Here is an 8,690-nt window from a genome sequence, read left to right as displayed (position 1 = left end):
TGAGCCACATAGCCAGGCAGAGCTAAAGCTACATGGACTAAAGCAGTAACTGCCAGTCACCCCGTGGAGGTCATCAGCAGGAAGGGCAGAAGAAATACGTTAAGGCCACATTTAACAACGTGCATGAGAAATCTCTGCACACGGATGAGTGTTGGGGTGGGTGGGGTGTGGGTGCAATGTGACAGCAGGAGCGAGGTGTGGCCTCAGGCTTTATAACCGGACTTGGGTGGTATAAATGGGAGGGACAGAGACACACAGCACCTCATTCTACAGAAGTGCTGCCCAGGTAGGGTAACACTCAGCACCAGCATCTCTGGACTTCTTGTGGGATTGGTTAGACAACATGGACATAAAGCTGTAATCATGGATTTCGTTCTTTGGGGTATTGAGCTTCATTTGCAAGTGATCAGGTCCATGGTTATACACATAGATTGCAAATTTGTGTTGTAACACATGCCTACCAGAGGACAAATAAGTATATGTCCTGCCGATGCCTGGTAAGAGGTTTCTTCGTTGACAACACATATATAATGAAATTCTTACTTGCAATGGATTAAATACGTATTTTGTCTTGGAAATACTTCGTAGAGTTTTATTCTCTAAAATGGTACAGGTTTTAAGTAAGTCACATACAACCATCTGAGCGGTGCTTTTCACGTCTGGATAGAAAGGAGGGGGCTCTTAGGTCATGCCTTCCTTTTTCATTGTGGTTAAACTACAAACTAAGTTTTCATGGATGTCTAAAAAATTATAGCACATGATACAATATGAGAGCGAGCAGGCTACAATAGTGAATGCCTTCTTCCATAAATTTCAGGGACAATACTAAGCAATGTCATTTTGCTTATTATAAAACAGCAGCACAAGGACAATAAAATGGGTTTGAAGCTAACGTATAAGATAAAGTCTGTCTATCTGACTATGCCAAAATAAATTAGTCTTCTGATGCTAAAGTTCAATCTTAGAGGCAATATATAAAATTTAGAGTGGAAAACTAAACAGGGCTCATTACTAGGCGAAGCAACCGCCATTTATGTTTCTTTTTATGAGCACTCCTGGCCTATTTTCCTTCCAGTTGTAAAAGCTGCATCCTAATCCAGCCCGGGAGCACAGCACTGGCCCAGAGACTCCGAAAGGCCCCTCTTAGATGACATTTGGTGTCTTCTCAAAGGTGTCCACACTCTCCCCACCATCTGCGCAGTACACCCGCTCACAACCTCAGGCTGAGGACATCTTCCCTTCCCCAACTCACTGGCTGTCTCTCAACAGCCTCTCTCACTCTCCCCTTCCTACTGAAACCCTCCTAAGCAGCGAATCATAAAACAGTAAAAATAGCCTGAAAATGGTCCGAGAGGTCTAGTTATCCTCCAGCTCCTGTCTCAAGTCCTGGTTCCCCAGTTTCAAGCAGGCAAGTTTGTCTAAGGAGCAATTTCATAGCTGAGAGGCTTTCTGTGCAAAGCTGCTTCAATCCCGGCCCGCAGCGATTGTTGTGTAAGCTCCATCTACTGAGCAGCCTCTGGAGGTCTCTCCTGAAAGAAGGTCCCGCGTGTTTGAGGCACACTGTTTTCAGCCATGCCTGAGGACCCCATCACTCTGCTTGGCCTTTCTCCAGAATGCAATGGGTACTGTGCGGACATCTTTAGGTTGGCAGAACAAATCAGTTCAGAGAAACACTAAAGAAAATAACAATTTCCTCAAAGACAAGATACAAAGCGTCTTTGGTTGGGTCCAAGTAAGAGTTTTAACACAGGGGATGAAGTGTCTCCTTAAAGGGGTGAACTAGCTGGACTGGTCCCACCCCATCCACCCAGGGCTGTCGCGTCCCTCCCCCGGCTGCGCTGCTGCCATCTAGTGGTGAGACAGGAGAACGAAGAAAGGCAGATTAAGCTTCGGAGATTCCCAGCCCTTCTTTCCACCAGGACTGGGGAAGGGAGTGCAGGGAGGAGGTGGGTGCGCATACGCTGGTGTGACGCGGTCACTTAACTCTTGCTGCTTGCCCCAGGACACGGGCTATTGACCTGGCGTCCTACTGCTCAATCTGGCTCGCTTAGGGGAGGCATCCCATCCTCGCCCGACTAGATGTAATATTTACGTGTGGATTTTAAAGCATCAAAGCAATGCAAGAGCTAAAACAAAGACGCTGCCAGTTAGTCCCGACCCCCTGGCTGCAGCCATGGCAACCTCCGCGCTTTTCCAGGACCCTCTCTCCCCGCCCGTCCTCCAAGAGGTGAAGGCGATAAAGGAGCACGTACTCGGCCCCCCACTGGATGAGGTCCTGCGGCTGCGCCCGAATGGCGGCTTTGGCAAACTCCTTCAGCATCTTCGGCAGCTCCGGCGGGATGCATGTTGGCTTATCTGTCTGAGCCATTGATTGGTTGACCTATTCTCAGGAGAAAAAAATACATAAGATGAAAACTTGGACTCATAAGATGAGAGCAATCCTGGACAGGAGGTCACCCAGCCTCTGTTTGACACTCTCAATTTTGGAGACTCCGCAAGACAAATGCATTCTATGGTTACACAACGCCAAGGTTAGAAAGCCATCTGCTAATCCCTACTTTTTGTTGTAAATACTTATGTCCTTTACATAAAAATTACACAGCCTTGTTTATTTAAGAAGTGGAGGTCAAAAAAAATCCCTAATGATATCACCCCCAAAATATTGGATGTCTCCTTCCAGAATTTGTCAGTATAAATATATATGTTTGTAAAATTTTAAAATGAGATTATACAAAACAGTTTATTTACTCAAAAGTAGATCATGAACATCTTTGCATGTCATCCAGCTCTTATTAGCTGGGTAAGAATTGTAGCAAAATTTACTTTGAACCCTCTATGAATTAACATTAGGTTATTTCCACATAAAAACAGTCATTAAACAGCCATTTGATGAGAGTCTCTATAGCTGCATGTTCTTTTCCACTCTAATTGTCAGGCGGAAAACTAGTACATTTTCTCTCAAAAAGTTCCAGGACAAATTGAAACAAAACATGAAAATCCATAAAGTGTATACAATTCCATCCACAAATAAACAGATCAAAAGATTTTTGTCTGCTTTTAGTAGAGAAAGGGACAGACTAGATATGCTAAAAAGCTGTCCCTCTTCAAAACACCTAGAGGCCAGACAAATCTCAGTACAAGCCTTTCACATTGCCTTGCTGGGCTTGCAGTGAAGTGAGAGAAATCTTCCAGTGGCCAATGAGGTGAGTAAAGTGGAACCCGCAGTGCTGGGCAAATGAAGATACTAGGGCTCATCTGGGCAAATGTAGATGGCAGGAACTTGAAGCTTTGAGATAAATGGCCAGGCAGAGTGGGTAGAGACCAAGGATTGGGCTCACAAAAGGCAAATGTCTGGACTAAAGGACTCCCCTTCTGACCTAAACTTGAGACCCACCCAGGGACTACACCCTCAGCGTGAGAAGGTGTGGCTGAAAATATCCGCCTACAGGCGGGGGTAAGCAGCAAAGAAACCTGTCTGCATTGCTGCTTCTAGTCAGGAGAGACACAGTCCCCCAGGAGTTTGTAGCCACGGACTAGTTCTAAGTTTTCAATGTATACCAGCACCAGCACGGCTGGGAAATTCCAAGACAAGAAACTAAAGTCGTCTTAGGTTGGTGGGACTTCACGACCTTTTACTTTATTTATATTCTTTTATTTGGAGGAAAAGGATGATAAAATAATGATTAATTTTAGACTTAGAAAAGTACTAGAAAAGTTTTAACAGTAATATAACCACTAAATCTGTAGAGAGGAAAAAAGGAATTTTTTAAAAACACAAAAAAGCAAACAAAACATGCCTCCCAATGTGAAATGGCATCCCAACATATACCTGCCAAGTGCTGAAGAATGTTGGTCTTAACTAGACTATAGTCTTGTTTCAGGAATCTCTCACTTGATTTTATTGGTATGGGCTAAACAGGGCTTCCGTTTCATAAATGAAAGTCTCCAGTTACATGAATGAAAGGCTCTAGGTCAGAATCTCAGAGGGTTTCTGTGAGTAGCTTGGAACCAAGCACAGGCAACTGCACATCCCTGTTTGGGTTTGGAATTAGAGGTGGTGGGTTTGGGATGTGGTTACTCTTCTTTGGAATGCATTCTCCTCCTCTTAACAGGTTAATTCTTCCTTTGGAAATCTGCTCAACCTTCCCTGACCACCCTGTCAGTTCCATTGTACATACCCTTTCAGAGCATCACTTACCTATCGTTGCTGTGATTCTTTGAGTAACATGTGCCTCTCCCACTAAACTCCACGGCAGGACTGGTCAGTTTTTGCTCACCACGCCATCCCAGTGCCTACCCAGTGCCTGGAACTTAGTGTTCAATAGATACTAGTAAAAATGAACGCATGATAGCAGTCTGTGAGGTGCTAGGTATAAAAGAATGCGTGATAGCAGTCTGTGAAGTGCTAGGTATGCCCATTGGTCCACCTGACAATTCTCCCAAAGTTATTTTTATATCCCTGTTGCTGATGAAAAAGCAGAGGTGTGGCTCCTCCGTAGAGGGCTCTGATTCCAGACTCTTGAGTCTCCCTATCACTGTCCTCCGGGTAAGAAACCGTATAATAGTATTCTGGGTACAAAATACCCACACAAATTGGCCAGAAAGCCATAATCCCCAACAGTCACGTTCTCTTGAAGATCTTGCCTTTCCCTTGCTCCGTGAACAAGGAGAGGCTCAGAAGCCAGGGGGCGTCCTGCAGGGCTCCTCGCTCAGACCAGTGCAGCCCTCGGGGCGCTCAGAGCCCTGCCCTCCCTCCACTTCCCCTCGGGGTGGCTACCTCAGGCTCGCTCCCAAACCGGCTGTCTGGCCTCAGGCGAGAGGTGTGGGGAGAGATCCAGTGCCTCACACCCTTCTTCTCGAGAAGAGCAGTAGAACCTCGGCGGGGAGGGCAGCAGCGGCCAGGGGTGACAGCAGCGGCGGGGCACGACCGCCGTTAGCGTTAGACGTTAGCGCTCCGCCTTCGCCTGGCAAACCCTGCGCGGGCTCCGCTGCCAGGTCACCCGGGGTAGGGCCGGGCGCGACGTCACAGAGCCGCCCCGCCCCTCCTGCAGCGGCGGGTTCCCAGGGTCCCGCTAGGGCGCTGCTGGGGGGAAGCTGAAAGCTGCTTTTGGCTTTGCTGATGGTGGAAGGACCAGACGGCCTGGAGGCGTTAAGGAAACCCGGGCTGGGGGCGTTGGGGGTGGGACGGAATGTGTAGCCATTGACCGTGCGCTTTTGTAGGTGAGAGAGCGGAAGTGGAACTTGATCTTTCGGCTTGTGGAAAGTGGACAGGTGAGAAGTCCTCGGGAATCATAGTAACAACACTTCTTACAATGCGTTTTTTGGTGCCAGGAATTGTTCTAAGTGCATTACACATATGAACTCATTTCATCCTTACTGTCACCCCATGAGGCAAGTACTATTGTTATCCCCATTTTTACAGATGAGGGAACTGAGCCCAGAGAGGTTAAACTTGTCCAAGATGTCAGCAAGTGATAGAGTCAGGATTTGAACCTGGGTTGCATGGTCCCAGATACCTCACTCTTGACCTTATAATGCTAAGAAAGAGGGATGGAGCGGATAGGAGCAGAGCCTGAGATGCCTGGGGACAACAGGGAAAGATAGACAATCTTTACTGGATAGAATGTGGTCACTGTGCCAGGGCACTTTTACAAACATGATGACATCAAAGTCTCACGGTAAACTCTGAAGGTAGATACTACCTTCACTTTGAAAATAAAAAACAGGCTCAAGGCTTCCAGTAATTTTGCTTGTGATCAAACAGCTGGCAGTAGGGCCCAGTGCCCAGCTTGACTCCAGGTCTTCTGATTTCAAGACTGTTTTTTTGTTTTGTTTTGTTTTGCTTTGCTTTGCTTTGTTTTGAGACAGGGTCTCTCTCTGTTGCCCAGGCTGGAGTGCAATGGGGTGATCATGACTCACTGCAGCCTTAATCTCCTAGGTCTAAGCAATCCTCCCACCTCAGCCTCCCAAGTAGCTGAGACTACAGGTGCGTGCCACCACACTAGGCTAATTTTTATATTTTTATAAACGGGGGTTTTGCCATGTTGCCCAGGCTGGTCTTGAACCCCTGGGCTCAAGTGATGCACCCCCCCCCCTTGGTCTCCTAAAGCATTGGGATTACAGGTGTGAGCCACCACACCTGGCCTCAAGACTGTTCTTTTTAAGCACCCAAGGAGGCAAGAAAAGCCCCATCTTTCTCTGCTACATCCCGTGTCACTTCACACCCATTTTAAAACTGCCCATTGCATCATCTAATCCTTCAGTCCATTTATACTACAGTGTGTATTAGTCTAAATAGATTAGTTCACCCAGGGCCTTCAAAGCTTTCTCTGGTTGTGAGATGAAAGCCTTTGTCTCTCCTTAAAGCAATTTTAAACATCAGTTAACAAGTAGGAGAACTAGATTTTTGGCTTATGCATGCAGAAAGCTTTTTGCAGCCTGTTGTCATCCATTTGTAAAGAGGCCACTCTGCTGGCATTTGTCAAAATCCTGCAGGTCCTTGCACACCTGGAGAAACCTGGATGATCTGAGAATGGCCACTGCCCACAGGGCAAGATCTGGGGATGAAAGAAACCTAGTCACTGGCTATCACCTGCCTTTCTGAGGCCTCTGTGGAGGGGCTGCCAGGTGTTGGTATAGGCATCTGACCAACAGGGTGTGCCTTAGGTTGGGAGGGAGGGGCTGGAGGCTTGAGGGCTGCAGGTGCGTCATCCAGGATAACAAGAATGCTCTGGCCACTAGGGTCTGTTCTGTATATGCACATGAGATGAAGATGTGCCAATCTCTTCCTGCTTTTATGCAGAGTAAATAATGCTGGCAGGAATGAATAATAATGATCTTTGTGCAGAAGAAGGGGTTTTTCAGACAAAGCACTAGCAGCTGGAGAGAAGATGAAATAAAATAGAATTTTAGTGTAGCAGGTTAAATCAAGGGAGGAATTTCATGGCACTGGCTGACTGAGGTGGTTTGATGTCTGTCCGTAGGAGGCCAGGTTGAGAGGCATAGGTTAGATTATCCTTGATCTGCTGGTCAATAAATATAACACAATACAGTCAAGAGAATATAATTTTACAGGGAAATGATAACACAATTCAGGAAAGTTGCTTTCTTCTAAAACAGAGGTAAGATTAGAGAGGGAGGAGCACATAGATGTTACTGGTAGTGGTCTAGCTCTTGGGGTGGATGGTGGGTTCATGGGTGTTTATTATGTTTCAGTAAAAAAATCTGTCTTAAATATTACAATAAAATCCTTTGTTACATAAATTCTTTTATCAAGTAGGCTATGTTGTTTTCTGCTATTTTCTTGTACAAATGAATATTGACTACATCCTTTCTCATCATTTCCGTTTTCTACTAGATAATTCCCATCAACATACAAACATGCTCTAATTTCTCCCATCATTTTCCTCTTCAGCTTTCACCCATTTCTCTGCTTCCCTTTATTGCCAAGTTCTTTAAAAGAGTTGCCCATACCTGCCACCTCTAATTTTTCTCTTCTAAATTTCTTTTGAATCTACTTGAACCAGGCTTTCAACCCATCACTCCACTGAAATGACTTGCGTCAAGGTCCCCAATGACATGCTGTTAAATCCAACATCATCTGTCAGCCTCGGCTCAACCTATCAGCAGCATTTGACCCTGCTGATCACTTTCACATGCTTGAAACACTTTTTTTCCTTGGATTCCAGGACATCACACTCTTGGTTTTTCTCCTTCCTCATTGGCTGTTCTTTCTCAGTCTCTTTTGCTTGTTCTTCCTCCTCTCCCTGACACTAATCTTGGAGTGCCGAGGATTTACATTTGGACTTCTCTATCTGCACTCTCTTTTTTTGATCTATCCAGTTTCATGTTTTAGATATTACATTTATGTCTTCAGCCTAATCCTTCCTAAATGCCACATTAGAATATCCAAGTGTTTTACTCACCCACTGGATGTCTAATAGGCTTCTCAGACTTAATACACCCCAACTGCACTCCAAGATTCCTCTCCAAACCGGTTCCTCCAGGCTTCCTCATAGCAGAAAATAGTAACTGTAAATTCCAGTTGCTCAGGTTAAAAACCTTGGCATTATCCTTGACTGCTTTTTCTCTCACACCTTAAATCCAATCAGAGCAAATGCTATTGGCTATATCTCCAAGTCATTCAGAATTGGAGCACTTCTCTCTACTTCCATCACCTTGGTCCAAGCAAACCTCATCTCTTACCCGGACCACTACAATGACTTCCTAACTCACCTCCCTGTTTCTGCCCTTCCCTTCCGGTGGTCTGTTCTCATCACAGCTGCCTGATCGAATTACTGAAAACCTAAGACTGATCATGTCATTCCTCTGTTTAGAACCCTCAGTGGCTCCCACCTTGTACAAGTAAAAGTCAAAGTAACCCACAGGCCCTTAAACTCTCTGAACCCATCATTTTCTCTTTTCTCCTTCCTCACTTCCCTCCAGCCATGCTGGCCATCTTATTATCCCTCAGAAAGGCCAGACCCTCTCCTGCCTCAAGACTTGTGCACTTGCATTTCGTCTGCCTGGAACATGATTTCCTCAGGTATCCACATGGTTCACTCCTTAGCACCTTCGGTTTTGTATCCAAATGTGACCTTCTAAGGGAGTCTTATCTGACTCTTTTAAGTTGAACACCAATATGCCTTCTAACTTCTTCCTTGCTTTACAATCAGTACATACTATGTATT

General features: G+C 45.7%; 1 long non-coding RNA gene across 1 annotated transcript; it reads right to left on the bottom strand.

The window, feature by feature from the left end:
• Positions 1–564: 564 nt before the first annotated feature.
• On the bottom strand, positions 565–4,979 carry LOC116273729. The gene is made up of 2 exons (XR_004182077.1): positions 4,778–4,979; positions 565–2,380 (listed from the first exon to the last, which is right to left on the bottom strand). It is a non-coding gene; the product is annotated as an uncharacterized LOC116273729 (long non-coding RNA).
• Between the last annotated feature and the right edge of the window lie 3,711 nt (positions 4,980–8,690).

The sequence above is a fragment of the Papio anubis genome, chromosome 2, assembly GCF_008728515.1.
Source record: "Papio anubis isolate 15944 chromosome 2, Panubis1.0, whole genome shotgun sequence".
In the NCBI taxonomy this organism is placed as follows: Eukaryota; Metazoa; Chordata; class Mammalia; order Primates; family Cercopithecidae; genus Papio; species Papio anubis.
Note: the sequence above shows the minus strand (reverse complement) of the source record. Positions and strands in the feature narration are given on the sequence as shown.